Source organism: Macaca mulatta, chromosome 1 (assembly GCF_049350105.2).
Source record: "Macaca mulatta isolate MMU2019108-1 chromosome 1, T2T-MMU8v2.0, whole genome shotgun sequence".
In the NCBI taxonomy this organism is placed as follows: domain Eukaryota; kingdom Metazoa; phylum Chordata; class Mammalia; order Primates; family Cercopithecidae; genus Macaca; species Macaca mulatta.
In genome coordinates this window covers 109,906,149-109,931,389 of record NC_133406.1, presented here as the reverse complement: position 1 = coordinate 109,931,389, position 25,241 = coordinate 109,906,149, and the positions used below count along the sequence as shown (strand labels likewise).

General features: G+C 42.5%; 1 protein-coding gene and 2 long non-coding RNA genes across 41 annotated transcripts in view; 1 reads left to right on the top strand and 2 right to left on the bottom strand.

The window, feature by feature from the left end:
- Positions 1–25,241, bottom strand: part of ARHGEF11 (Rho guanine nucleotide exchange factor 11) — a 110,701-nt gene that overhangs the window by 58,292 nt on the left and 27,168 nt on the right. The gene's annotated exons all lie outside the window — the stretch shown is intronic.
- Positions 1,506–5,743, bottom strand: LOC144330475 (uncharacterized). Its single transcript, XR_013396658.1, has 2 exons — positions 2,809–5,743; positions 1,506–1,744 (listed from the first exon to the last, which is right to left on the bottom strand). It is a non-coding gene; the product is annotated as an uncharacterized LOC144330475 (long non-coding RNA).
- On the top strand, positions 3,562–23,998 carry LOC144330473 (uncharacterized). The gene is made up of 2 exons (XR_013396651.1): positions 3,562–6,426; positions 23,715–23,998. It is a non-coding gene; the product is annotated as an uncharacterized LOC144330473 (long non-coding RNA).

Below are 25,241 nucleotides of genomic sequence, written 5' to 3'. Positions count from 1 at the left end.
CTTTCTTATCTGCAAAATGACACATATTGATATCATGTTAGTCTGTCTTCTCTTTTAGACTTTAAGCCCCTGAGAACAGGGACCTTGTATCACCAGATGAGTTCCAGCACAGCCTGCTGCATAGTGAAAGTCGCTCCAAACATGTTGGCTGAAGGACCATACACATCCTTTCTTTCTTCCAGGGCTGATGTGAGGGCAAAAAGATAATATTTGTTAAGTACTTTGAAAGTGTAAAGCCCTCTACAAATGGTTTTATTGTGTTTTTTTGCTGTTTTTTTTCTTTTCCCCCAGGTGTACAGTAGGGGACCTCTGCTTGAAAAATGTCAGGCGTGAGGGGAACAGAACTAGAATGAGTGAGTGAAAAATACCCCTCAGGGTGTTCAGATTCTAGGTAGGGCAGGGCCAGTAAACCTCACCTTTCTACTTTCATGAAGGTCTTAGACAAGAAGAGATTTTGGGATTTGACTATCAGAGCAGACAACTTGGCAGGCAGGTGTGTGTGAAGGGAGGCAGAGAACTGGTGTGTTGAGAAGGTTGCTTAGCTTGATTCAACGCTGAATACTCAGCACACAGGCCATGTGGTATGGTTTTAAAAGCACAACTTTAGGAGTCAAAATACTGGCACAAGCTCAGGCTCAGCCCTTTCTTGGCTATGTAGTTTTAGGCAAGTCATCCAATCTCTTCAAACCTTAGTTTCCCAATAACAAATGTGGGTAATACTACCTTTCTCAAAGGGTAATTGGGAGGACCAAATCACCTTCACTGATACCTCAAAGCTACAACAGTCAAATTACAATCAATCTCCCCTACCCTGCTCCTGATCAAATGTTTCCTCCTCAGTAAAACACTGCCGTGCAATTGCTCACGCCAGAAATCTGAGGTTATCTTTGACACCTCTCTGCAAATCCAATCAATCGACAAGTCCTACTGATATGACCTCCTAACATTCCTGAAATCCATCTACTTCTCCCCCTCTCTGCCACCACGATCATTTAAGACACCATCATCTCTCACCTAGAAGAACTGGCCTCCCCACGTCTACTCTAGCCCCCACCCATTCTTACACACAGAGTGATCTTTTAAAGAGAGAAATTAGAGGATATACACTCTTCTGTGGTTTCCCATTGTCCTTGTATGAAGTTCCAAATCCTGCACATGGCTAACAGGTCCTTGGTGAGGTCTCATGCCTATTCTCAAGCCGTATCTGGTCACTCTACCTCTCAATCACTGTATCTCAACCTCAGGGGCCTTCTCTCCCACTTTGGCCTGGGGAACCCACACTCATTCCTCAGGGTTCAGCTTAAGTGTCTCTTTCTCAGACACTTCCTGTGTTGGATCTCCCTGAAATTTACCTTTGTAACGTGCCTAACTCAATAGTAAGTACACTATTGTTTGGGTTCCTTCCTTCCTTCCTTCCTTCCTTCCTTCCTTCCTTCCTTCCTTCCTTTCCTTCCTTCCTTCCCTCCTTCCCTCCCTCCATCCCTCCCTCCCTCCTTCCTTCTTTCTCTTTCTTTCTTTCTTTTTTTTTTTTTTTTTTTGAGACAGGATCTCACTCTGTTGCCCAGGCTGGAGTGCAGTGGTGCAATCACGGCTCACTGCAGCCTCGACTTCCTGGGTTCAAGCTGAAGCAATCCTCCCACCTAAGTTCCCTGAGTAGTTGCCCGGCTTTTTTTTTTTTTTTTTTTTTTTTTTTTTTTAAATAGAGATGAGCTCTCACTATCTTGCTCAGGCTGGTCTCAAACTCCTGGGCACAAGTGATCCTCCGCCTCAGCCTCCCAACGTGCTGGGATTACAGGCATGTGCCACTGTGCCCAGCCTGTTTGGGTGCTTTTTTTAAATGTCTGCTCTTTTCCCATTTAATGATAAACTTCATGTATCTTGTTCTGAAGAGCACAGAGCAGCTCCAGAACACAGTACATAGTAGATATTCATTAAATATGTGTTGGAAGATGAAATCAGATATAGGTAACAGATCTTCAGACATCAAAATATCATAAGCCTATACTTATCACAGCAGTTGAGAGAAACATTTTTGAGTGACCTCCACAATGCATATAAATTAGGATTAAATTCATAATTTCATAGTTTTAACAAAGACTAATAAAGTAGAAGAGTGTTAGCGTTTCCATGGACTTAGGCGGGGAGTACGACTGGCAACCCTGTAAGAACTGTTTAAGCTCCTGAATTCTTCAATGCCCCAGATTGCTAGAATTGAATTCTGCACATAAGACAGTGAAGCATCAACTAGATAAGAAGCTGCATGTTAAAGTGTGTTGGTAGTTACAAAGTAGATTTGGGGAGGGGATGGCCAAAGAAGAAATCAGAGAGGAGGTGGACTTTAACCAGAGCCTTGGAGGAAGGGGAGGATTCTGACAGGTAGCTATGTTGTGGAAGGACATTCTAGGGGAGGAAGCAGAAGGCAGAGGGAGGACACACGGACTCTGGGGAGGCTGTCAATGCAATATGGGAGAAAAGGGGATGGATCTCACAACAGGGAGTGTAACAGGAGATAAAATTAAAAAGACATGGGTCTCGGTCCTGATTCTGCCACTTACTAGCTGGCTGAGCTTAGGAACCCCCCTCTCTCTCTCTCTTTTTTTGAGACAAGGTCTTGCTCTGTCATTCAGGCTGTAGTGCAGTGGTGTGATCATAGTTCACTGCAAACTCCAATTCCTAGTCTTAAGTGATCCTTCCGCCTCAACCTCCCAAGTAGCTGGGATTACAGGTCTGCACCACCATATCTAGCTAGTTGAAAAAATTTTTTTGTAGAGATGGGGTCTCCCTTTGTTGCCAAGGCTGGTCTTGAACTCCTAGGCTCAAGCAATCCTCCTGCCTTAGCCTCTCAAAGTGCTGGGAATACAAGTGTAAGACACCATGCCCAGCCAGGAACCTCTCTTAAACTTTTTGAGCCTTATAATTCACCTGCCCTGCCCTACCTATCTCACACAGCTGCTATGAGAATAAAGTGAGATAAAGTATGTCAAAAGGTTCTGCAAATACTAAAGTAACATATCATTGCTAGGGAGTATGATGGAGGGAAAAGACAGGTTATGGAGAGCCTTAAATGGTATCTAAGGATTATAGATTTGATTCTTTACAGATGGGGGAGCTGTTGAAGGCTTTCTCGAAGGAGTAATAGGATCAGGTTTAGCCTTTAAAAAGATAAGTCTGACTGCAGGGATTAGAGTGGCCTGGAGGAGGAAAGGCTGGAGGCCCAGAGACCAGCTGCGGCAAAGCAGATGTGCACCTGAAAGACAGCAATGCTGTGGAATGCTCTAGAAAGCACAGGTGAGAGACAGACTGCTGAGAGTGGGTTACTAGGAGCTGCCACCGGGAGCACCCTCTAGCCCTGCACTGTCTAACAGGAACCACAAGTCACGTGTGGCTAAGAGCACCAGAAATGTGGCTGGTTCAAATTGAAATACACTGTATAAAATGCACATCAGAGTTAAAGTTTTAGTTAAAAAAAAAATATATCTCTCAAGAACATTTTATATTAAATAACAGTATTTTGAATATATTGGGTTACATGAACTATATCATTAAAATTAATTTCACCAGTTTTTTTTTTTTTTTTCACTATGGCTACTAGAAAATGTTAAATTACACATGGTTTGCATTATCTTTTTATTGGACAGCACTGGTCTGGCCTCCTTTGGCCATAGCTGCACCATACTTCCGCCTTCTCTCCAGTGGTGAGGCCTCCTTGCCCTTCAGAACAGTCCAAGAAAACTAGAAGCCTGCCCAGAGTCATCACTCCAAGAACTTCTGTCTCCCACAGCACCTGGCATATATTTCTGCCAAAGCACCTCCCACATTGTCGACCTCTCTCCTTGTTCGCTGGACTGTGAGTTCCTGAAGAGGCACACCAAGCTCATCTGTTTCCCAGGAAGGAAGCAGAGCCCGGCTCTGAGGGCACCATCTTCATCCCTTAGTAGAGAACAATCCAGCACTGCCCTAGGCAATGTACCCTTTTCTCCACTCAGAACCCAACACACCCCATCAGCCTCGCAGGCTCTATCAGCATGGGTATCGGCACAAGCTCACACCTGACTTATCTAATCTGTCACATATTTCTCAGAAAAAGCTCAATGCCCAAGCTATGCCCAGGAATTTACATTGATACTGAGGAGTAGTGTGGTGAAGTGTGGAGTTAGAACAGGCCGGGCTCTGCCTCTGGCCATCTGTGGGACTGAGAGCAAACTATTTTCTGTGAACCTCAGTTTTCTCATCTACAAAACGGGAATACTAGCTCCCTATCCTATCAGACTGTTTTAAGAACTGGTGTAATGTAAGTACAGTATCTAGTACAATGCCTGGCATACTGCAGTACTTTAAAAATGGGTGCTATTCTTTGCTATGAGACCCTAAGTCAGACATAAATTAGTAAGCTACTGCCAAAGCAGGCACATCTTGCCTTGAAACACAAAATAAACAAGTCTTGAGTTATCTAATACGCAACCATCTTACAGATCTCCTAAGATCTCCTAGATGATCTACTGCTGAATATTATGTTTAGCCCATATTTATTTGCTTTTGTCACGGAGTCCTCCATCAAACTTATGTTCAATGAAAAGAACAGCATCTCACGACATCAAGAGGAAGCCAGGAGACCTAGATATTGGTGCTAATTCTGCCATTTACTAGCTGTGCAACTCCAGACAACATAAAGCAACTTTCAGGAAGATCCAAGATCTGGTTGTTAGGAGTAGAAGTCGGGGGTGGGGAGCAAAGCCACAGAGAGGGAAATCATAGAGGCTGCCCCAGCAGGAGGGAGGGGGCAGGCCCTTCTGACAAGAGGGCAGGACTGACAGCTGACAGCCTAGACATCTGGGTTCTAGACCCACTCTGCCCTTATCTTTTTATATATTCTTGAAAAGGGAGAAGAAAATTACGTATAGTAAGCATGTGTTATAGGCATTCATTTAATCCTGACAACCTAGTGAGATAACCGTGTTATTTTCCTTTACGGATAAGGAAAATGAGCTTCAGATCAGTTACATAAGTCACCCCAGGCCATACAGCTATTAAATGGTAGAGCCAGGACACAAGTTCAAATGTGCCTGATACCAAAGTCCCAGCTTTCTCTCTCTGTGCCTTGGCCCTATTATTTCCACGACGAGGGAGCTGAGCTAGGTCATCTCACATCCTTTCTTAATTCTGCTAGATTCTTTGTCCCTCATAATTCTTCTTCAGCATATCAGGTCTTTGCACCCAGGCAGAACTACATCCCTAGCCTGGAAAGGAAAGATTCTCTCTAAAGAATAAAGGGAGGGCAGGCCACGGCCAAATGCATTTCAACTGGAAAAGAAACAACAGACACCATCACCAACCATAATCTAGAAGCAATTCTGTGTCTGCATTGGTGATATCTACAAGATGAATAAGTATATCTTCATTTGAGTTTCCTGGTTTTCAATGAAGGGCAAAGGAGACGAGCAGAACCTAGAACCTACAAGATAAAGAACAGGCGTCTGTCACAGGAACTTGCCAGGGTCGACGGGAAAGGCCTCCATCTGTGGAATGAGGTTTCCTCCTCGCCATGTCATGGCCACTGTGTGGCACTGGGCAAGCCACACCACTTCTCAGTCTCAGCTTTCCTAACAGTAAGATGGGAAGACCAAGCCTTGTAGTTTTTGCAGGGCACTGTGATAATTAAATTATTTGTCATCCTAAAACCACTCTACAAGAGTATCTTTTTTAAAATTTTTTTGAGACAGAGTCATACTGTCACACAGGCTGGAGTGTAGTGGTGCGATTTCAGCTCACTGCAACCTCTGCCTCCCCGGTTCAAGTGATTCTTGTGCCTCAGCCTCCTGAGTGGCTGAAATTATAGTGTGTGTCACTATGCCAGGCTAATTTTTGTAGTTTTAGTAAAGATGGGGTTTTGCCATGTTGGCCAGGCTGGTCTCAAACTCCTGACCTCACATGAGCCACCTGCCTCGGCCTCCCAAAGTTGCTGGGATTATAGGTGTGATCCACCGTTCCCGGCCCTACAGGCGTATCTTGTTTTACCTAATGTTTTCCTGAAAAGATAAGTAAATATGTTCTGAAGTAAATCATCCTGAAAGTGATAATACCTTAAATATAAATTCTCAAAAGACTGGGTTTTCTTCAAAGAAGGCATACTTTATACCTTGTATAAACAGAATTGTTACTTGAGTTGATTTTTGATTATTGGCACAACTAAAGGACCAACCATAAAGCAGGTACCCAGGATAATGGCCAATCCAAGAAGTCTTCATTTTGCTTTTAAAAATGTGTCATTTGGCCCAGAAGATTCACCTTTCTAATTTACTTTCTTAAGGTAGATTTTAAATTAGCTCCCTTTCCCTGAGTTCATACCAAAATTGATAGGAAAGTCCTGGGTGGCAGAGGAAAGTTAGTGTTTGGCTTTAAAACCACTGAGGTTAAACCATCAAATGGGTAATTCGTGGAAGTAATGGAAGTTGACAGTGTGAGGTCTGCTTGTCTTTGCAATCCCCTTCCTACCTTGGGGAGGCTGTATACAACCTGTTCTTCAGGTGAGGTAACTGCAGGTAGATGCAAATTGAGTCATGGCAACCTAAGCTCCCAACTGTAATGGGGGGCAGAAGCGGGAGGGGAGCCAGAGCTTCACAGGCTGAGTCCATAACCTCCACATTCTTGGCTAGTGACTTCAGGAAGCCCTGCCAGAAGTAGAAGAAAGAAGGGCGGGTAGGCAGGGGAGGTTATTCTCCACCCCGCAACAGGTCCCCCTGGAAATTCCTGTTCTACCCTTCTAAAACCTGTCTGGAAGCTCCCCTCCTTTGGGAAGCCTTCCTCAATGAACTCTCGAATGATGACCACTTCTATTCTTTGCATCCCTGGCCCTTAAGCACCTGACTACATCCCTAGCCTGGAAAGGAAAGATTCTCTCTAAAGAATAAAGGGAGGGCAGGCCACGGCCAAATGCATTTCAACTGGAAAAGAAACAACAGACACCATCACCAACCATGATCTAGAAGCAATTCTGTGTCTGCATTGGTGATATCTACAAGATAAATAAGTATATCTTCATTTGAGTTTCCTGGTTTTCAATGAAGGGCAAAGGAGACGAGCAGAACCTAGAACCTACAAGACAAAGAACAGGCGTCTGTCACAGGGACTTGCCAGGGTCGGCGGGAAAGGCCTCCATCTGTGGAATGAGGGTTCCTCCTCGCCACGTCATGGCCACCGTGTGGCACTGGGCAAGCCACACCACTTCTCAGTCTCAGCTTTCCTAACAGTAAGATGGGAAGACCAAGCCTTGCACTTTTTGCAGGGCACTGTGATAATTAAATTATTTGTCATCTTAAAACCACTCTACAAGAGTATCTTTTTAAAAATTTTTTTGAGACAGAGTCACACTCTGTCACACAAGCTGGAGTGCAGTGGTGTGATCTCAGCTCACTGTAACCTCTGCCTCCCAGGTTCAAGTGATTCTTGTGCTATCATCACAGATCCCTGCCTGTGTACTACTTTTAAAAGAAACTCACATATTCTACCATGTGATCTGTTTAATAAAATACCTGTTCTGAAGGACAGACTTACATCTTCTATTTTTTGTTTTTTTAGCACCAACTCTCCAACAACCTGAAATGGGTCTCTCAACCCATAGACTGAGCTCTACAAAGTATACCTGATATACATAGTTGGCTAGGATGCTGACAGAAGGCCAGCCAGAGAAAATCAGAGCCAAGTTTTCCAGTAGCCAGATCCCTGCAGCTCTCGACACTGTTTCATCACCCATGATCCACTCTGGAGCTCTCTGTTGCTTACTCCATCCCCTCACATTGACTAATGGGCCTGGGACCACTAGAACATTAGCCACTGTGTTTATGACAAAGATAACCCCAAGCAACAAACTCAACATGTAGCTGCCTGATAGGAGGTACAACAGGCAGGCCACAAACCAAAAGAATACTCCATTGACTCTGGCTATGCAGGCACTTTGCAGGTCTAGATCATACAAATGGAGGGTGCCCTCTCCACTGGGGGAGATCCCAGACCATTCTGTGGGAGGAAAAGTGGTTTTTAGAGCAGCGGCTCCTACCACTTCCAGCAAGTGTTGCTGTCTCTTACACTCTTTCCCACTGAATTACAACTTTGATATTGAGGGGCTTGCACAACAGCTACAGGGGTGTTAGGAAGACAAAAATTACTGGCACTGGGATATGGGCTTATAATTCCCTCTGTAGGTTTACAAAAATGGTAGACATTTGTCCTAGAGCACTTAATTTGACTCACAATTTACTATCACGCAGCACAGTTTAAATAAAGTATCCTAAAGGTCTGAAGATTTGGATTATAGTCTTAGTTCTAGGCCTTATATTTCTCCTAAGCAAAAAGTGTGGTTGCATGTGCCTACGTGGGATTGGGGAGCAGGGCAGTGAAATCATGGGAGAGGGGACGAGATGAATGAACCAAGTGGTCTCTGCAGTTCCTTTCCAGGACCTGGACACATATGATTATTCTATCCAGGCACAAATCACATGATAATGAGGCTTTATTACATCAACAATGGACCACCTCGAACAGGGCAATAATAGCATTTCAACTTGGAAACTGCTAGTTCACAAAACACAGTCTCCAGGAAATGAACCTGGATTGGCCAGGAGAGAAACAACGGCGACTGAGCAATCAATCTGGATATTATTCTCCATCGAGTGAGGCACACAGGATACACTCAACGGAAATCTGTTGAATGCTGAATGTCCAACCTTGAAATTCTAAATCCTCCCAAACTCTAATGCTCCAAACAGCCCAACCTTGCCCTTCAGCCCACTTTTCTAGGGCTGAATTCAAGGATTACCGTCTCTAGTAAATTTTCTAACTAGTCCAACTTACCCAGTGATCCTTTCAGTAACTAAGTCATTTTGAGTCCTGCATTTTGAGTCCATACGATGCTATTTCGCACTTGTTATCAAATAGTTTCATCCATATTGTTCATATCTCACTCCAACTAGATGATACACTCACTCCTCATGAGCAGAAATCCTATCACATATACTTTGTTGACAGAGCCCGCAATAAGGAACACAGTGCTAAGCATATACTCTTAGTAAATCCTTGTGACTGACTGATAAATGGGAACTCATGATGATGATAATAATAAGAGCTAGCAAATTCTTAAAGCACTTACTGAGACAAGAATGTAGGCTCCTGAGTTCCCCTCTCAGATGTAAATGCTGGCCCTGACATTTATTAGATGTGTGACTTTAGGCAAGTTACTTAATCTCTTGCCTTAGACTACTCATCCAAAAATGGGGATAATAATAGAGAGAATTCATGAGAATGTTAGGATTCTATTTCATGAGAATGTTAGGAATAAATTATTTAAAACATGCAAAAACCACTCAGGCCAGGGCCTGGTACTCAGTAAGAACTCCTTATTGATTGATTGTTGATTATTCATATTAGCCATTCTTATTTATTACATTTAATCCTCACAACCACCTCATGAGTTGGCATTATTAATGTTGCCGTTTTACAGATAAGAAAATGGGCTACAGAAAGGCTGAGCCACTTGCTTGATTTCATGCATCCAGCAAGTGAGATGAAGCTGGCATATGAATCCAAGCAGTTTAACTTCAGAGCTTTTACTCTGCTAATGCTTTGCACTCTGTCTAGAGAGAGTCCTCACCATCCATTTGACTTTGCCATAGATCCATCTTTAACTTATGCCAGTGTTCTAAAACCTCAGATCACAAATTTAGGAGGGTAGGGACTGGGGCTGCTTATTTTGAGTCTATACTATGCCACTTATTTGAATTCCCCTCATTCAAATTCAGATTCTGTTAACATACACTAAGCATCTGCTGAGTAGCAGTGTTGTGCCAGATAGTATCTCACTTACCCCTCAGAACAACTATGAAAATATGTTTCATGAATGGAAAACAGGTTCAGAGAAGATAAAGGACTTGCCTGAGGTCCCAGGGTTGGTGAGACCTAGAGCTAGGACTTGAACTCAGATTCTCTGATGCTAAATCCAACAGCCAGCCTCACTAAGCCAGTCTGGCTCTGAGTGTTTCCTGACACAAGCGAGTAAAATGCAGTGCAGACAACTATTTATATGTCTGCTGGCCAAATGCACAGGCTCTAGAATCCTGATGTTGACACTCACTGGGGCCATGACCTCAGGTAACATATTTAACCTCTTAACCCCACGTTCCCTTAGCTATAGCAGAAGCAACTATTACAAGGGATTGTTAAGAGATTAAATGGTAGAATTCATTAAAGCGTTTAGCACAGGGCACACATTAAGTGCTTAAAATATGTTAGCTATTATTATTATCACCACCATGGGAGAAGGGGGACTTAAGTTGCTCCTTTGTATTGGTCTAGCATTTCTCCACCTATGACTTAAGGGACATCCTTGTTAGAAAATACAGATATTCAAATCAAATTACTGATGGAGAAACTAATGTCTAAAGATATTAAATAACTTGTCCTAGGTTAGGGACACAGTTGACATTCTAACTTTAAGCATACAACTCTTTACCAGGTCCTGCTATGCTGCCTCTCTGAACTTTTCAAAAATGTCTAGCATTTCAGAGCATACAACCTCTCATTCAGTTCCAGAGGAAGGCCTTGTATTCCTACCACTATCCTAATTGCTCCTTTTGAGCTTTAGGGATTCTCTGCTCCCCGACCAAAAATGGGGGCTGGGCAAGTTGCTCCAAGTGGAAAATTCAACTCCATCCCAGGCGGAAACCCCAAATCTCTGCTGTGCCAGCAGATTTCCAGGACGTGCTGGCTCCCAGAAACCACAATTACAGGCAAGCTCAAGGCAGGGAGTAATTAGGCCCATACCATCAGCTCAGCAGTCTCCTGGCCTCTCCCTCCAGGGCTGACTCCATCTCTCTACTTCTCCCATCCCCCCTCACCAAAACCCCCATCTGAACCACTGCATAGCCGAGAGAGATGCAATGGGAATTTCCATCCTTTCTCTCTTCCAGCCCCCATTCCATTTCCAGGAAACTGAAGACGGGTGGGGTGAGGGAGGAAAGAAGCCATCTCATGGATACAAGTAATGCTGAATGGCACTAAGAGCTGGAAAATAACTTTCACAGAAAGAGAAACATTCTTGGGGCCCCTCCCCTCGGTTCCCTCCTTGACATCCCACAAAGATGACATCAGGAAGGAATTCCCTGGGTGAGACCCCCCAAATGTAAAAATACAAGGGATCTTGTGAAATAGGAAACAACTTCAATCTCTCCAGAAAGGAAGAGCCTTGGCTGGAGACAGGATGTGGAAACGATGACATCCAGAAGACCAAAGTAATCTAGGACTCTAACTCTTACCCCCAAGATCATAGAGGGGTCCTGCAGAAAATCTACCCCTCCCACAGCTCCTTCTAATCTTGGCTAACAGGAAAGAATGCCAGGCCTTGCCTTCGTTTCTAAATATGCTGCTCTTCTATCCTGAAATGTAGGGCTGATGTTCCCATTATTTCAAACTCCAGCACACTCACACTTTGTATAGTACTTCCCTTCTTCCTTCCTGTGTTACTGCCCGTTGCTCAGCTTAGTTTGATGCAGTGGATTTGCTCAGCTTAGTTGGATGACTGCCTTATACCCACCATTAAAAAAAGAATGTTGTCCCTTACAGCTCCCAGTGGTCTCAGGGCTGGCTGCATCCCCCCAACCCGCACAATGTTGACCGCCTTCAGTGGGTCTGGGTTCCCTGGAGTCACCTCTAGGGACTTTCAGGAGGTGAAGTTAATGTTGGATAGTGCAAAAGATGGATGGAGGGGCATCTCAAATAGGAAGTGGACTTCAACATCCTAAAGGTCTTTTGAACAGCGATGGCTCAGAGGTCAGAACTGAAGGCTGTCAAGGCAGTTTCTCAAGGCCATTCAGAGCCCCCAGAATTCTCATTGACAGAGTAGACTGAGAAGTGCCCCCAAACAGTCTGGTACTCACCCAATTCCATCAAAACCTAACTTAAAATGCATTAATCCCATGAAGCTTTCCTTGATTCAGCCTCTCCTAACTTCAGTCCTCACAAATTTATTCTTAGTCTCTTACAACAAAATCAAAGTGAAAAAGTCAACACAAACCCATTCAAACCATTTATTTCAAGTTATATTTCACACATTCAGCATGACCAAAACTATGAACTTTCCCTGGAGTTCATTCTAAAGAGACCTGATGTCTATATTAAAGGGCACTTGTTTTAACACTCTTTTTCTAGGTATTCTTAGATCAATATACTTCTACATCCCTGGTTTCCCCACCTAAGCTGTAAATTCCTTGAAAGAAAAGAGTATGTCTCCCATTTTTGAAGTTTTGCATTCTCCTCTGCTGGCCAGTGCGATGAAAAACATGTTTTTGCATGGGCATGTGTGTATATGTACCTACACATAAAAATTCACTATAAAATATAGGATTCTACACAAAGCATTGTTTAATCCACTTGTGTGGCAAATCAGTTGACAACTGATGGCAGCCAGGACATCACAAATCTATTATTATTATTATTATTTTTTTGGTAGAGATAGGGTCTTGCTATACTGCCCAGGCTAGTCTTGAACTTCCTGGCCCTTCAAGTGATCCTCCTGCCTTGGACTCCCAAAGCACTAGGATTATAGACATGAGCTACTGCACCTGGCCCACAAATCACAAATCACAAATCACAAATCTAAAAGACCAGACAGCCAAAGAAAAACTGGAGCTATCCAAGATGGAATCACACAACCACATGGGCTAAGAATCGGAGGGCCAGTTTAATTAGATGACTGCCAAGATTCCTTCCAATCCTGAAGTTGACTGATTTGAAGACAGAGTGGGACTGTGAGAGGGAGTGAGAGACCTAGGATGTATCCCACCAAAAGCACCGTAATCATAGAGTAGAAATGGGTAGAATCTAGTTTCTCTCTTTCCTGGGCTTAGAACAAAAGGGTTCTGAGGAAAGGAAGAGAATTGCTCCCTGATCCTGTCTGCCCTCTGGTGCAGAAGACAGCTCTGGCCTGGGACTCAATGCTCTGGTTCTTGGTAACAGCATGGAAAGTCAGGCAGATCTGGCTTTCCAGACACTTGGATAGGGCTCAGGTCAGAAAGGCAGTGAGAAGATAGCAGAGACTGAGAAAAATTTCACCATCTGCTGGCACCTCCTTCCCTGGATCACACTGAACCTTTAATGATTTGACTGGTATGTGATGCCATCCCCATAATACACTAAGTGTAATGTGCCAGGAGCCTGAGCCAGAGGATGAAGGGCCCCAGTGAAGTACCCTGAGAACTGCAGCATGAGCTCTGTGCCACGGGCCTAGTGAGGCCTAGTGCAGGCCTAGTGGCTCCTGCAGGGCCAGGCTGCCTAAGGTCGGTAGCCCTTTCTAATTGACTTGTGTCAGAATCTCTCCCCTCAAGGGTTCTGCATGCTCAGGCAGCACAGAGTTAGGGGGAGGCGGCAGAGGTACCAGGGCATAACTGACTGGGGAAATGAAGAGAACTCCTCACCTGTGTCACACCTGTTCTCCACATACATTTCAGGGTACAAGGGAATGACAGGATGGAAAGGAGGAGAAAAAAAACAGAAGAGTTAGAGATGGAATAAATACAGACATGAGATGAAAAAACAAAGAAGTGGGGGGAAATGTGGAAGTTACAAAAGAAAGGGAAGAGCAAGAGAATGATAGAATAAAATGGTTGGGGATAGATGGTTATGTGGAAAGATGTGGAAAAAGGAAAGAAAAACCAGCAAAAGAGAGTAAGAAGCATTGAAAAGGGGAGAAAAGGGCATCAAAGTATTTAAACATTAGATTGTCTCAGGGGCTGGTACAGATTCTAAGCCAGCCAGACTTCCCAGACTCAGGCAGTACTGGCAGCAGGGGCGTTCGATGGAACTTCTTATTACAGTCCTTGGGTTGAGATTTATAAAAGGGCTGTGAAATCATTAATTAGTATAGAGTGTCTGGCACAAAACAGAATGGCAGGGTTGCGGCGGGGGGAGGAGTATGTGCACACAGAAGTGAGCTGTCAGCATCTGGGAGCAAGAACCAGGCTACCGCAGGATTTTAGGTTAAGGCGCTTTCCCTAGCAGGGTCTCGGTTTCCAATCTGGCACCCAGAATTCAATACTCTCTCTCCCTTCTCGACACAAACACCACCTAAGGTGATCTTCTCTCTGACTGCCTTATCTAAAATTGCAATCCCACATTCCTGATACTTTCCATTCTGTCTCTGTAACCACTATTACTCAACACACAGTAATATCTAACAAATAATTTTCTTATTTAATTTGTTTAGAATGAAAGCTCCAAGAAAGCAAAGGTGTTTTTTGTTTGTTTGTTTGTGTCTCTTTTGATCTCTGTTACAGCTCCAACGCTTACAACAGTTCCTGGAACACAGTAGATGCTCCAAAAATGCTTATTAAATAAAAGAATAAGCCTAACCCTATTTAAACCTAGCCCTATTCAGTTCTCAGTTGCCCAAGAAAATGTAGGGGGAAACATTTCATATAACTCAAACTAGAAAATGATACAAATCTACTTCTCACAGAATTATAAATGATAAAAGCAGGAAAGAATCTCAACACTCGCATTTCACAGACAAGGAAACTGAGGACCACAGCCTTTGTTATGGACAGAATGTTTATGTACCCCAAAATTCCTATGTTGAAGCTCTACCCTCCAATGTGATGGCATTTGGAGATGGGGCCTTTGGAGGGTAATTAGGGTTAGGCTAAGTCATGAGTAGGGCTCTCACGATGGGATTGGTGCCCTTCTAAGAAGAGACATCAGGAAGCTTGCACGTGCGCACACACACAGACACACACACACAAAAGGCTATGTGAGCACACAGTGAGAAGGCAGCTGTCTACCAGCCAGGAAGAGGGCCCTTACCAGAATGTGACCATGCTGGCACCTTGATCTTGGATTTCTAGCCTCCAGAACTACCAGAAATAAATGTCTGCTGTTTAAGCCACCCAGTCTATGGTGACCCAAGCTGACTAAACCAGCCTTTAATTGGATTTCCCCCAAGTGGCAGAGTGAGAATTAGAACCCAGGGCTCCTATCCCAGGAGGCCGGTGACTTTTCTATTACACAAGGCCTTGGAATGTGTTTATGTATCAATGTAGGGGTGTTGGCCATTCTGGAAATAACAACACTAGAAGAAGCTGGAAGAATGGGTTCAGCGTCTCTATCTCACCCTTTATTCAATTTCTCAGAGCTTCTTACTCTAAGCTGGGAGCCAATGGTATCACCTCTGAGAGGGATCCAAAGGGAGCTGTTCTCTTAAGTCCTACTTCATTCCTTTACAAGGTGGGGAAAGGAACAAAAGGCAAGGCATGGATTTGTTTTCAAAGGCCCTCCTAGCTATTGTTGAACTACAAATTGCACTCAGGAGTAGGGGTTAGTAGAGAAGCTGATCGGGTCCACAGGAAGTAAAAAGTCAGACTGCCCAGTATATCACCTGTAGATAATTAAGAATGAAACTAATAAATCCTAGGGGCAGTTGAGTATTAATGTCTCTGCACATTTTTAAAAACCCAAGTGTGTCTGTGTCAAATCTTAAAATTATGACTTTTAGGTGATCTTCACCTCTATGAAAAGTCTGCTTATCCAGTATAAAGTGGACTTATACTTAATATGCTTCCCAAATGACTCAGGGATCTTTGTATTTATGACCACATTTACCTTTATCAACAGTTAACAACTATTTACTGGTACAGAGAAATGCTTTGACATTTGAGGCATATATTAAGGTGCAGGCATGGTTCTTGTCCTTGGGAAACATACAATCTTGAGGAGTTAGGAGACACAGGCAAAACAGACTTAAGTCTGTGCAATGTACAAATAAGAGAAGTTAAGTCCAAATCCATAAAGTGCCAACAGTACACAGAATGTACTAAGTAATAAACACAGTCATCAGAAAATGGAACTCATCAAGGAGAGCTATCCTAAGGTTGGTGGTACTGAGCTAGGCTCTTAAAAGGTACCCACAAGGGATAAACACTCATCTTTTATTTCTCCTGGATTCTAAACCTGACTCTGAACCACGATTTGATCTAAATACAGGACTCCTTACTAACAGATTCATGAGCTAGTCTAAGCTAGCTGGAAAACTTCTGTGGAGGGTAAAGCCAGTCTACCTGGCTGGAAAGACTGAAAGACACTAAGATATCCAGGATCTGTAATCTTATTATTTGCCACTTCATTCCAATATAAAAAGGCTCCCATTCTCCCCATGCACTCAATTCTATATGCATCAGCTGAATCTCAATCTGAACCTCTCGTCGTCTTCTCATCAGGAACCTGCTGCCTGGAGCACCTATCAAATTCAATCTCATCCTTCCCTCAAAAACAAATGAAAATCCCACAGCTAACATCATACTCACCAGGGAAAGACTTGCCCCTAAGATCAGTGACAAGACAAGAATATTTGGGCTGGGCGTGACAGCTCATGCCTGTAACCTCAATACTTAGGGAGGCCAAGGAGGGAGGATTGTTTGAGCCCAGGAGTTTGAGACCAGCCTGGGCAACACAGTGAGATCCCATCTCTATAAAAAAATAAAATAAATTTTAAAAAGACAAGAATGTCTGCTCTAGCCACTTCCATTTGATGTTGAACTAGGGGATTCTGGCCAGGGCAATTAGGCAAGAAAAAGAAATAAAAAGTTTCCAGATGGAAAAGGAAAAAGTAAAACTCTCTCCGTCCACAGATGATGTGATCTTGTACACAGAAAATCCTAAGAAGCCCACACAAAAAATTAGAACAAAGTTGCAGGATGTAAGATCAGCATATGAAAAATCATATTTCTTTTTTTCTTTAAAAGACAGGGTCTTGCTCTGTCACCCAGGCTGTAGTGCAATTGTGTGATCGTAGCTCACTACAGCTTCAAACTCCTGGGCTCAAGGGATCTTCCCACCTCCGCTTTCCAAGTAGGTCATCAGCCTGGCTAATTTTTATTTTTAAATTTTTTGTAGAGATAGGGTCTTGCTACATTGCCCAGGCCAGTCTCAAACTCCTGGCCTCAAGCGATCCTCCCATCTCGGCCTCCCAAAGTGCAGGGATTATAGGCATGGCCCACCACACTTGGACTGAAAAATTGTATTTCTATACACTAGCAGTGAACAATACAAAAATGAAATTAAGAAAACAATCCCATATTAATAGCAGCAAAAAGAATAAAATATCTAGGAATAAATTTAACAAAATAAGTGCAAGACCCGTATACTAAAAACTACAAAATATCACGGAAAACAATTAAATGAAAAGACATCCATGTTTACAGAGTGGAAGATCTAAGATTGTTAAAATGGCAACATTCCACAAATTGATCCACAGATTAAATGAAATCCCTATTAAAATCTCAATTTTTTTGAAATTGAGAAGTTGACCCTAAAATTCATATGAAAATGAATAGCTAAAACAATCTTGAGAAAGAATCAAGTTAGTGGACTCATATTTTCTGATTTCAAAATCTAGCAGAAAGCTACAGTGAGCAAGTCAGTATGGGACTGGCATAAGGATAGACATACATCAACAAAATAGAACATCCAGAAATAAACTCTCACACTTATGGTCAATTCACTTTGACAACAGTGCCAGGACAATTCAATGGAGAGGTAATAGCCTCTTCAATAAATGGTGCTAAGACAACTGGATATCCACATGCAAAAGAATGAAGTTAGACCCCTGCCTCACATCATATATAAGAATTAACTCAAAACGGATCATTAACCTAACTGTAAAACTCTTAGAAGAAAACATAGGAATAAATCTTTGTGACCTTGAGTTAGGCAGTGGTTTTCTAGATATGACACCAAAAGCACAAACAACAAAAGAAAAAAATATATAAAAACTGGACTTCATCAAAATAAAAAACCTTTGTGCTTCAAAGGATACCATCAAGAAAGTGAAAAGACAACCAACAGAATGGGAGAAAATATTTGCAAATCACATATCTGATAAGCGACTTGTAACCAGAATATACAAAGAACTCTTACAAATCAACAATAAAAAGACAACACAATTAAAAAATGGACAAAGATCTGAAAAGATACTTCTCCAAAGAAGACATACAAACGGCCTATATGCATATGAAAAAAGGCTCAATATCATTAGTTATTAAGGAAATGCAAATCAAAACAACAATGAGATGCTGTTTTACATCTGCTAGGATGACTAGAACAAAAGTAATGGAAAATAACAAGTGTTGGTGACGATGTGGAGAAATGAGAAGCTTAATACATTGCTGGTGGGAATGTAAAATAGGGCAGCCACTTCGGAGAATAGTTTCGCAGTTCTTCAAAATGTTAAACACACATATGCTATATGACCCAGCAATTCCACTCCTAGGTATATACCTAAGATAAGTGAAAAGTGTTCACACAAAAACTTGTACATGAAGCTTCATAGCAGCAGTATTTACAAAAGCCAAAAAGTAGAAAACTACCCAAATGTCCATCAACTGATTAACAGATAACAAAAAATGGCATATCCACACAATAACGTGTTAACTGGCAATTAAAAAAAGAACGAAGTCTTGATACATGCTACAACATGGATGAACCGTGAAAGCATTATGCTAAGTGAAAGATGCCAGTTACAAAGATTTCATGTTGTATGAGTCCACGTATGTGAAATATTCAGAATAGGCGAATTCATAGAGACAGAGAGTGGATTAGTGGCTAGCTGGGGCAGGAATGAAGGAGTCGGGAGCAGGAAAGGGAAGAGCATAGGGTTTCCATTTGGGACACTGTAAAATTCTAAAACTAGGATGTGATAATGGCATAACTGTGAATATACTAAAAATCACTTAACCATATAATTTAAATGGATGAATTTTATGATACGTGCAATATATTTCAAAAAAAACGACAACATACAAATAAAACAAAGAACCAGCCCTCTACTTCCATGCTTTTCTGGTTTTACAGATAGGAAGAAAATGTCTTTCCTAGCACTCTCATAAGAGATTCTCAGAAGACACTACTTTCCTTACCATCTACTCTGAATGGATAACTGTTGCCCATATACCCAAAGTAAGTAGTTTCTCTGTCTAGGTATTAGTTCAGTATTTTTGCCAAATCATCTATGTTGACTCTGAATAAAAACAGAACCTACTTCACAGCATTGCTGTTGAGTATTGAACAACATTTAGAACAGTGCTTGGTGAATAGGAGATGCTGTGTAAGTTTTAGTTGCAATCATCACCACCATCCTCATCATTTCTTGGCCATTCACTCAACAAAATTTACTGTCTAATGTACATGAAGAAACAAACATATTATAGCTGGTTTTAAGGGAGAAGAATAAAATAGGGCACAAGCCAGATTTCCCTTCCGTGTCTGGTGCAAAGTCACTGCAGGTCTTTAGATAAGGGTACTTTTTGTGGGGGGTTGACAGGGCAGTGATGTGGAAGTGGAGGTATATGAAGTTGACAGGCTAATATTCAGGTGGATTCCTCATCTTTTGCTCTGCTATTTAGTCCTGGATGCCTACAACTGACTACCTCTGCCTAGACCTTTAACCACTGTTGCTCTATTGTATAGAAAGCTGGTTTATTTGCAGGGCTGAATTCCATTCCCCTTCCATCTGGTACTTGGGTCTGTCCCCAACTCCTCATAACTCCCCACTATCTCACACGCACACACACCAAGAACCTTCTCTGGTGGGTGGGTTTTTTTAAAGGCAGTTTTGGTTTTCCCTGTGCCGCTGTATATAGCACAGCCATGTCTCACCATGCCTACTCCCTGGATGCCTGGCAAAAACTCCTGCTTATTCCTCAAGCCCCTATGAATTCCTCAAACATTAATCCTTCTTGGTGAAACGTTTCCCTGCCTCTCCCTCAGCATGGCTGCTCACACCTTCCTTTTGGCCCCTACTTTACTTGGTATTCTCCCTCCCTCTATTACAACACCTTTCATTCTGTATAGCAAATCTCCATTTATGGGTGTCTCTCCTTCAACCCACTTTGAGTTCCTTTTCTTCCCTTAATTTTCATGACTTTCGCTCCCATCCCCACCTCCACTACTCACACCCAGAATTACATGTTGAATCTTGACATTGCTCACAACTTCCACCTTCAAAAACACAGGCTCCAGTTTCCCCTCATACATTCAGTCTCACCCCATTTGCTCTTCCTGGTGACATCACCAGACCCTTGTATTTTCCTCCCAGGCATCAGCCTCCTCTCAGTTTCTCTTCCTTTTCACCTGAATTCCACAGCTGATCACCTAAGGCAGCAGTCCTGATTCCTTTGCATCCGCAGTCCTCCCATCAAATTTGTCCAACAAATGAGCACTGGAGCAAAGCTCCCATTTTCAGGTTTGACTTCGACTGTTAGCTGCTCTCAGCTAGGGAAAAATCACACCGCTGTGTGATCTAACATGCAGATTCAAGGTATCCAGCCTTGCTCAGGCCTTTGGTGCCTCCAATCACGGTTTTATCAGTGTTTCCATGACCTTTTCCATCACAACTCTAAAACTTTACAGCTCCCCTCAGCCTCCATATTTAAAGCCTGCCCTCTCCCTATCATTAGATTGTATTGCCTCTTACCACATAAAAATAACTGGAGCCTTTAAGTACTGTTCTTCTTCAACTTCCTACCTCTACCTACAAGCTCCTCACACTCATCTTAGCCTTCTCCCTCTAGTTCCAGCTCAAATCTCACTCATGCCCCTCCTAAATCTTCACGATCTAATTCTATTAGCTCTTCCTCCTCAGCCCATAAGTTCATCCAATTCTCTCTTTTTTTTTTCTCCTCTTTTTGAGACAGGGTCTTGCTGTTGTCCAGGTTGGAGTGTAGTGGTGCCATCGTAGCCTCAAACTCGTAGCCTCAAACTCCTGGGCTGAAGTGATCTAATTCTCTCTTAACCCGAGGAAAAAATATTTCCTTGACCCAACAATCCCCTCTAGCTATTACCAATCAACCAATCTCTTTTCTCCACTTCTCAAGCAGACTCCTGGAAAGAGTTGTCTGCATTGACTGTCTCCAGTTTCTCACCGCCCACTTACCCCTCAATCCACTGCAATCTAGCCTCTGCCTCTAGAACTCTGACGAGATTGTTTTCAGTAAGATTACCAATGGCCTCTTAACTGAGAAGTTCAGAGCATTTTCTTTTCCAGATCTCATCTCACTGGACCTCTCTCTGCATGCAATAATGTTGATTCCTCTTGCTTTCAGACTTGCTACTTTATCCTACCCTTCCTTCTTAGGAGACAGTGCATACTCTCCTTTTCACCAACTTTTATAACAACGCGGACTGTCATTCTTGTTTTCAGCCTTCAGTCTCTCTTAGGTTTCAGGGTCCATATGGAATTTTCTGTGGGACAACACAGCCAATAGATGCTCAAACTCAACACACTGACAAACTCATCTCCATGCACCACACCTCTGTCCTCCTCTTGTATTCTCTCACCCCCCAGGTAAGAACTCTGGCAATCAATCTTGACTCTTCTTTTTCTCTGACCACAGAGCCAGTTAAACAATACATCCTGACAATTTGATACAAATGTCTATGCTTCTCATACTTCAGGAATTTTAGAGACTGACATAGTGGTTAAGAGGGCAGAACCTAAGGCCACACTGCCTAGATCTGAATCCTAGTTCCATTACTTACCAGCTGTGTGACTTGGGTAAGGTACTTAATGCTGTCTCATTACATGCAGCTATGAAATGGGGACGCTCACAGGCTGCTATGAGGATTAAAGGAATTATTATGTGCAAAGTTCTTAGAACAGTGCCTGGTATATAAGTACTATATGAGTATTTATCAAACAAACAAGCAACCCCACTCTCCTCCCCTGGCTGGGTTATCTTTACCCTGCTCCTAACTCACAGGGCACATCCCCATCACTGCATTCATCTTGCACTGTAGTCATCTATTTAATGGTCTCTGAGCTATTTGAGGCACGGATTGTCTTATCCATATTTGCAGCCTGAAGGTCTACTGCCATAATTACACTCTAGGTCCTCAGTAATGCGCAGTGTGCATCTGCTAATGGTCACAATATCCTGAAGGGCCTTACCGCATGCAGCACAGGCACGTGTGGATCGGTGCCTCTTTCCACTGAAGGAGGAGGAAGCACTGGGATGGAAGGTCAGCCATGAAGCTCTAGGCGATCAGAGCCAACGAGTGTGTCTCCCAGGGGAGCCAGATATACTCATTCACCCAATCAAAAACATTTACTGAATTTCCACCAGGTGTCAGTCACTTTGCTATTATGGTCCCTGCCTTCTGGGAATTCTCAACAGAGGAAGGGGAGAGACACCTCTTCACAATAGGGGGATTGGAAGAGTGATGTGATGACTACTGCAGTCTTAAAAATAAATCAGGAGTGTGGATCTCTCTAAGATTTTAATCTGTAATTAAACAACAAAAGAACAGTAGGAAATACACTTGCCAGGAGTCAGAATGCCCAGCCAATCACAAATAAGAACTATACCCCCAGCTGCCTATTGTGAGGACTGAATGAGGCTGTGGATCCACAGAACCCATTACAGGCCTGGCACATGGTCAGCAAGCAACAAAAGGGAGCTACTTCTAACATTACTGTTTTTATATGTTTTCTTTTTTCCTTTTTTTTTTTGAGACAGAGTGTTGCAATCTTGTGGCATGATCTTGGCTCACTGCAACCTCCACCTCCCAGATTTAAGCAATTCTCCTGCCTCAGCCTCCCGAGTAGCTGGGATTATAGGAACCTGCCACCACAGCCAGCTAATTTTTGAATTTTTAGTAGAGACAGGGTTTCACCATGTTGGCTAGGCTGGTCTCGAACCCCTGGCCTCAAGTAATCCACCTGCCTCAGCCTCCTGAAGTGCTGGGATTACAGGTGTGAGCCACGGTGCCCAGCCTACTATTCTTGTTTTTAAAATTCTTTTTCTCTGTTGTTAGGTTGTTTGGCGTCTGTTCATTTTGTGTGTGTGTGATAACAGTATTGTGGCTGTATTTTTAAGCGTTTTCATCTTTTAGAGATACATACTGAAAAATTTACAGATAAAATGTCTGTAATTTGCTTCATAATCTGATGAAGGGTATGTAGGAGTGTAGACAAAATGAAATTGGCATGAGTTGATAACTGTTATCTCATCCTACTCTTGTTTGAAATTTTCCATAATAGAGTTTGTATTATTTATTTATTTATTTGAGAGACAATCTTGCTTTGTCATCCAGACTGGAGTGCAGTAGCACAATCTCAGCTCACTGCAATCTCTACCTCCTGGGCTCAAGCGATCCTCCCACCTCAGCCCCCAAGTAGAGTAGCTGGGACTACAGGCACGCCCCACCACATCCAGACTAGTGAGATTTAAGGCTAGAAGCTAAGGCTGCTGCCATACTATGTAAGATTTAAAAAAGAAAATAGGAGGGAGAAGAAGAACTATTGATAAAGATATATTCCTTTCAGACTCCCCATAATAATAAAGCAAATATGGACAATCAGGATGGGGAAGAGGTGGAATTTCCCCAGAGAGCTCAGTTTAAACACTTTCTTATCAATGACCTCCAAGTATTCCTCACGCAGTCATACCCTTCCAGGGCAGCAGGGTCTGCAAAGATCATCTCACTGCCCAGATTCTGAACGGTCCTGCCTCTAAATTCCCAGCACATTCTGTATCATAACTACCATGGCATTTATTACACTTACTTGTTAAATTATAATTATTTGTTTACATGTCTGTCTCTTCCATTAATCACTGGTGTCTGATACAGTGGGTACTAAATGTTCACTGAATTAATAAAGAAATGGAAAAGGCTGGGCACAGTGGCTCACACCTGTAATCCCAGCCCTTTGGGAGGCCGAGGTGGGTGGATCATGAGGTCAAGAGATTGAGACCATCCTGGCTAACATGGTGAAACCCTGTCTCTACTAAAAATACAAAAAATTAGTCGGATGTGGTGGCACACGCCTGTAGACCCAGCCACTCGGGAGGCTCAGGCAGGAGAATTGCTTGAACCCAGAAGGCGGAGATTGCAGTGAGCTAAGACCGCGCCACTGCACTCCAGCCTGGACACAGAGCAAGACTCCATCCCCCCCAAAAAAAAGAAATGGAGAAGAGGATTTAATAATCTCTTTTCTTTTGATTTTTAAAGAATTTATGGTAAGAGAGAATCTAACATGTGCTCCAAAGCTCTACCAAGAAGTTCTAAATTCTGATTTTCTCCAAAACTCATAAAACATTTAGATTGGAATGAAGAGGTAAAACTGTAATATTTCCAGACAACATGACTTAGAATTGAGCAAGCTGATTCTAAAATCCTAGAGAATTAACAAACAAGCTATGAGAGAATAGGTAAATTTAGCAAGGTTTCAGGATATGAAATCTATATATAAATATCAAGTATGTTTATACATACCAACAAAAATAAATGAAAATTGATATTTAAATACTACCAGTTAAAACAGCCTAAAAATATGAAATACTTAGGGATAAATTTTATAAGAAATGTATAAGACTTGACACTAAAAACTACAAAACATTGCTGAGAGAACTTAATGACCTAGATAAAAGAAGAAATACATGGCATTTATAGACTAACAAACTGAATGTTATTAAAAATGCCAATTCTCTCTGAACTGATCTATGGTTTCTGCACAATCCCAATCATAATCTCAGAAGGCACTTTTACAGAAACTGACAAATTGATTCCAAAATCTATACAGAAATGAAAAAGACCGGCCGGGCACGGTGGCTCATGCCTGTAATCCCAGCACTTTGGGAGGCTGAGGTGGGCGGATCACGAGGGCAGGAGATTGGCTAACACGGTAAAACCCCGTCTCTACTAAAAATACAAAAAAACAAAAACAAAACAGGTGGGTGTGGTGGCAGGCACCTGTAGTCCCAGTTACTTGGGAGGCGGAGCTTGTAGTGAGCCAAGATCGCACCACTGCACTCCAGCCTGCCGACATAGAGAGACTCTGTCTCAAAAACAAACAAACAAACAAAAGAAATGAAAAAGACCTAGAATACTAAAACAATTCTGGAAACAGAAGAATAACATTGGAAGACTTGATTAGCTGATTTTAAAACGTATTGTAAAACTACAATAATCAAATCAATGTGTTTCTGATATAGATCAATGGAACACAGTAGAGTCTGGACCACACATACATGATCAATTGATTTTCAGCAAAGGTGCCAACACAATTCAATGAGGAAAGAATATGATTTTCAAGAAAAAAAAAAAAAAGAATATGATTTTCAAGTAATGGTGCCAGAACAACTGGACCTCATATGCAAAAAATAGTAATAAATTAACCTCAATTCTTCTCTCACACACTACACAAAAAG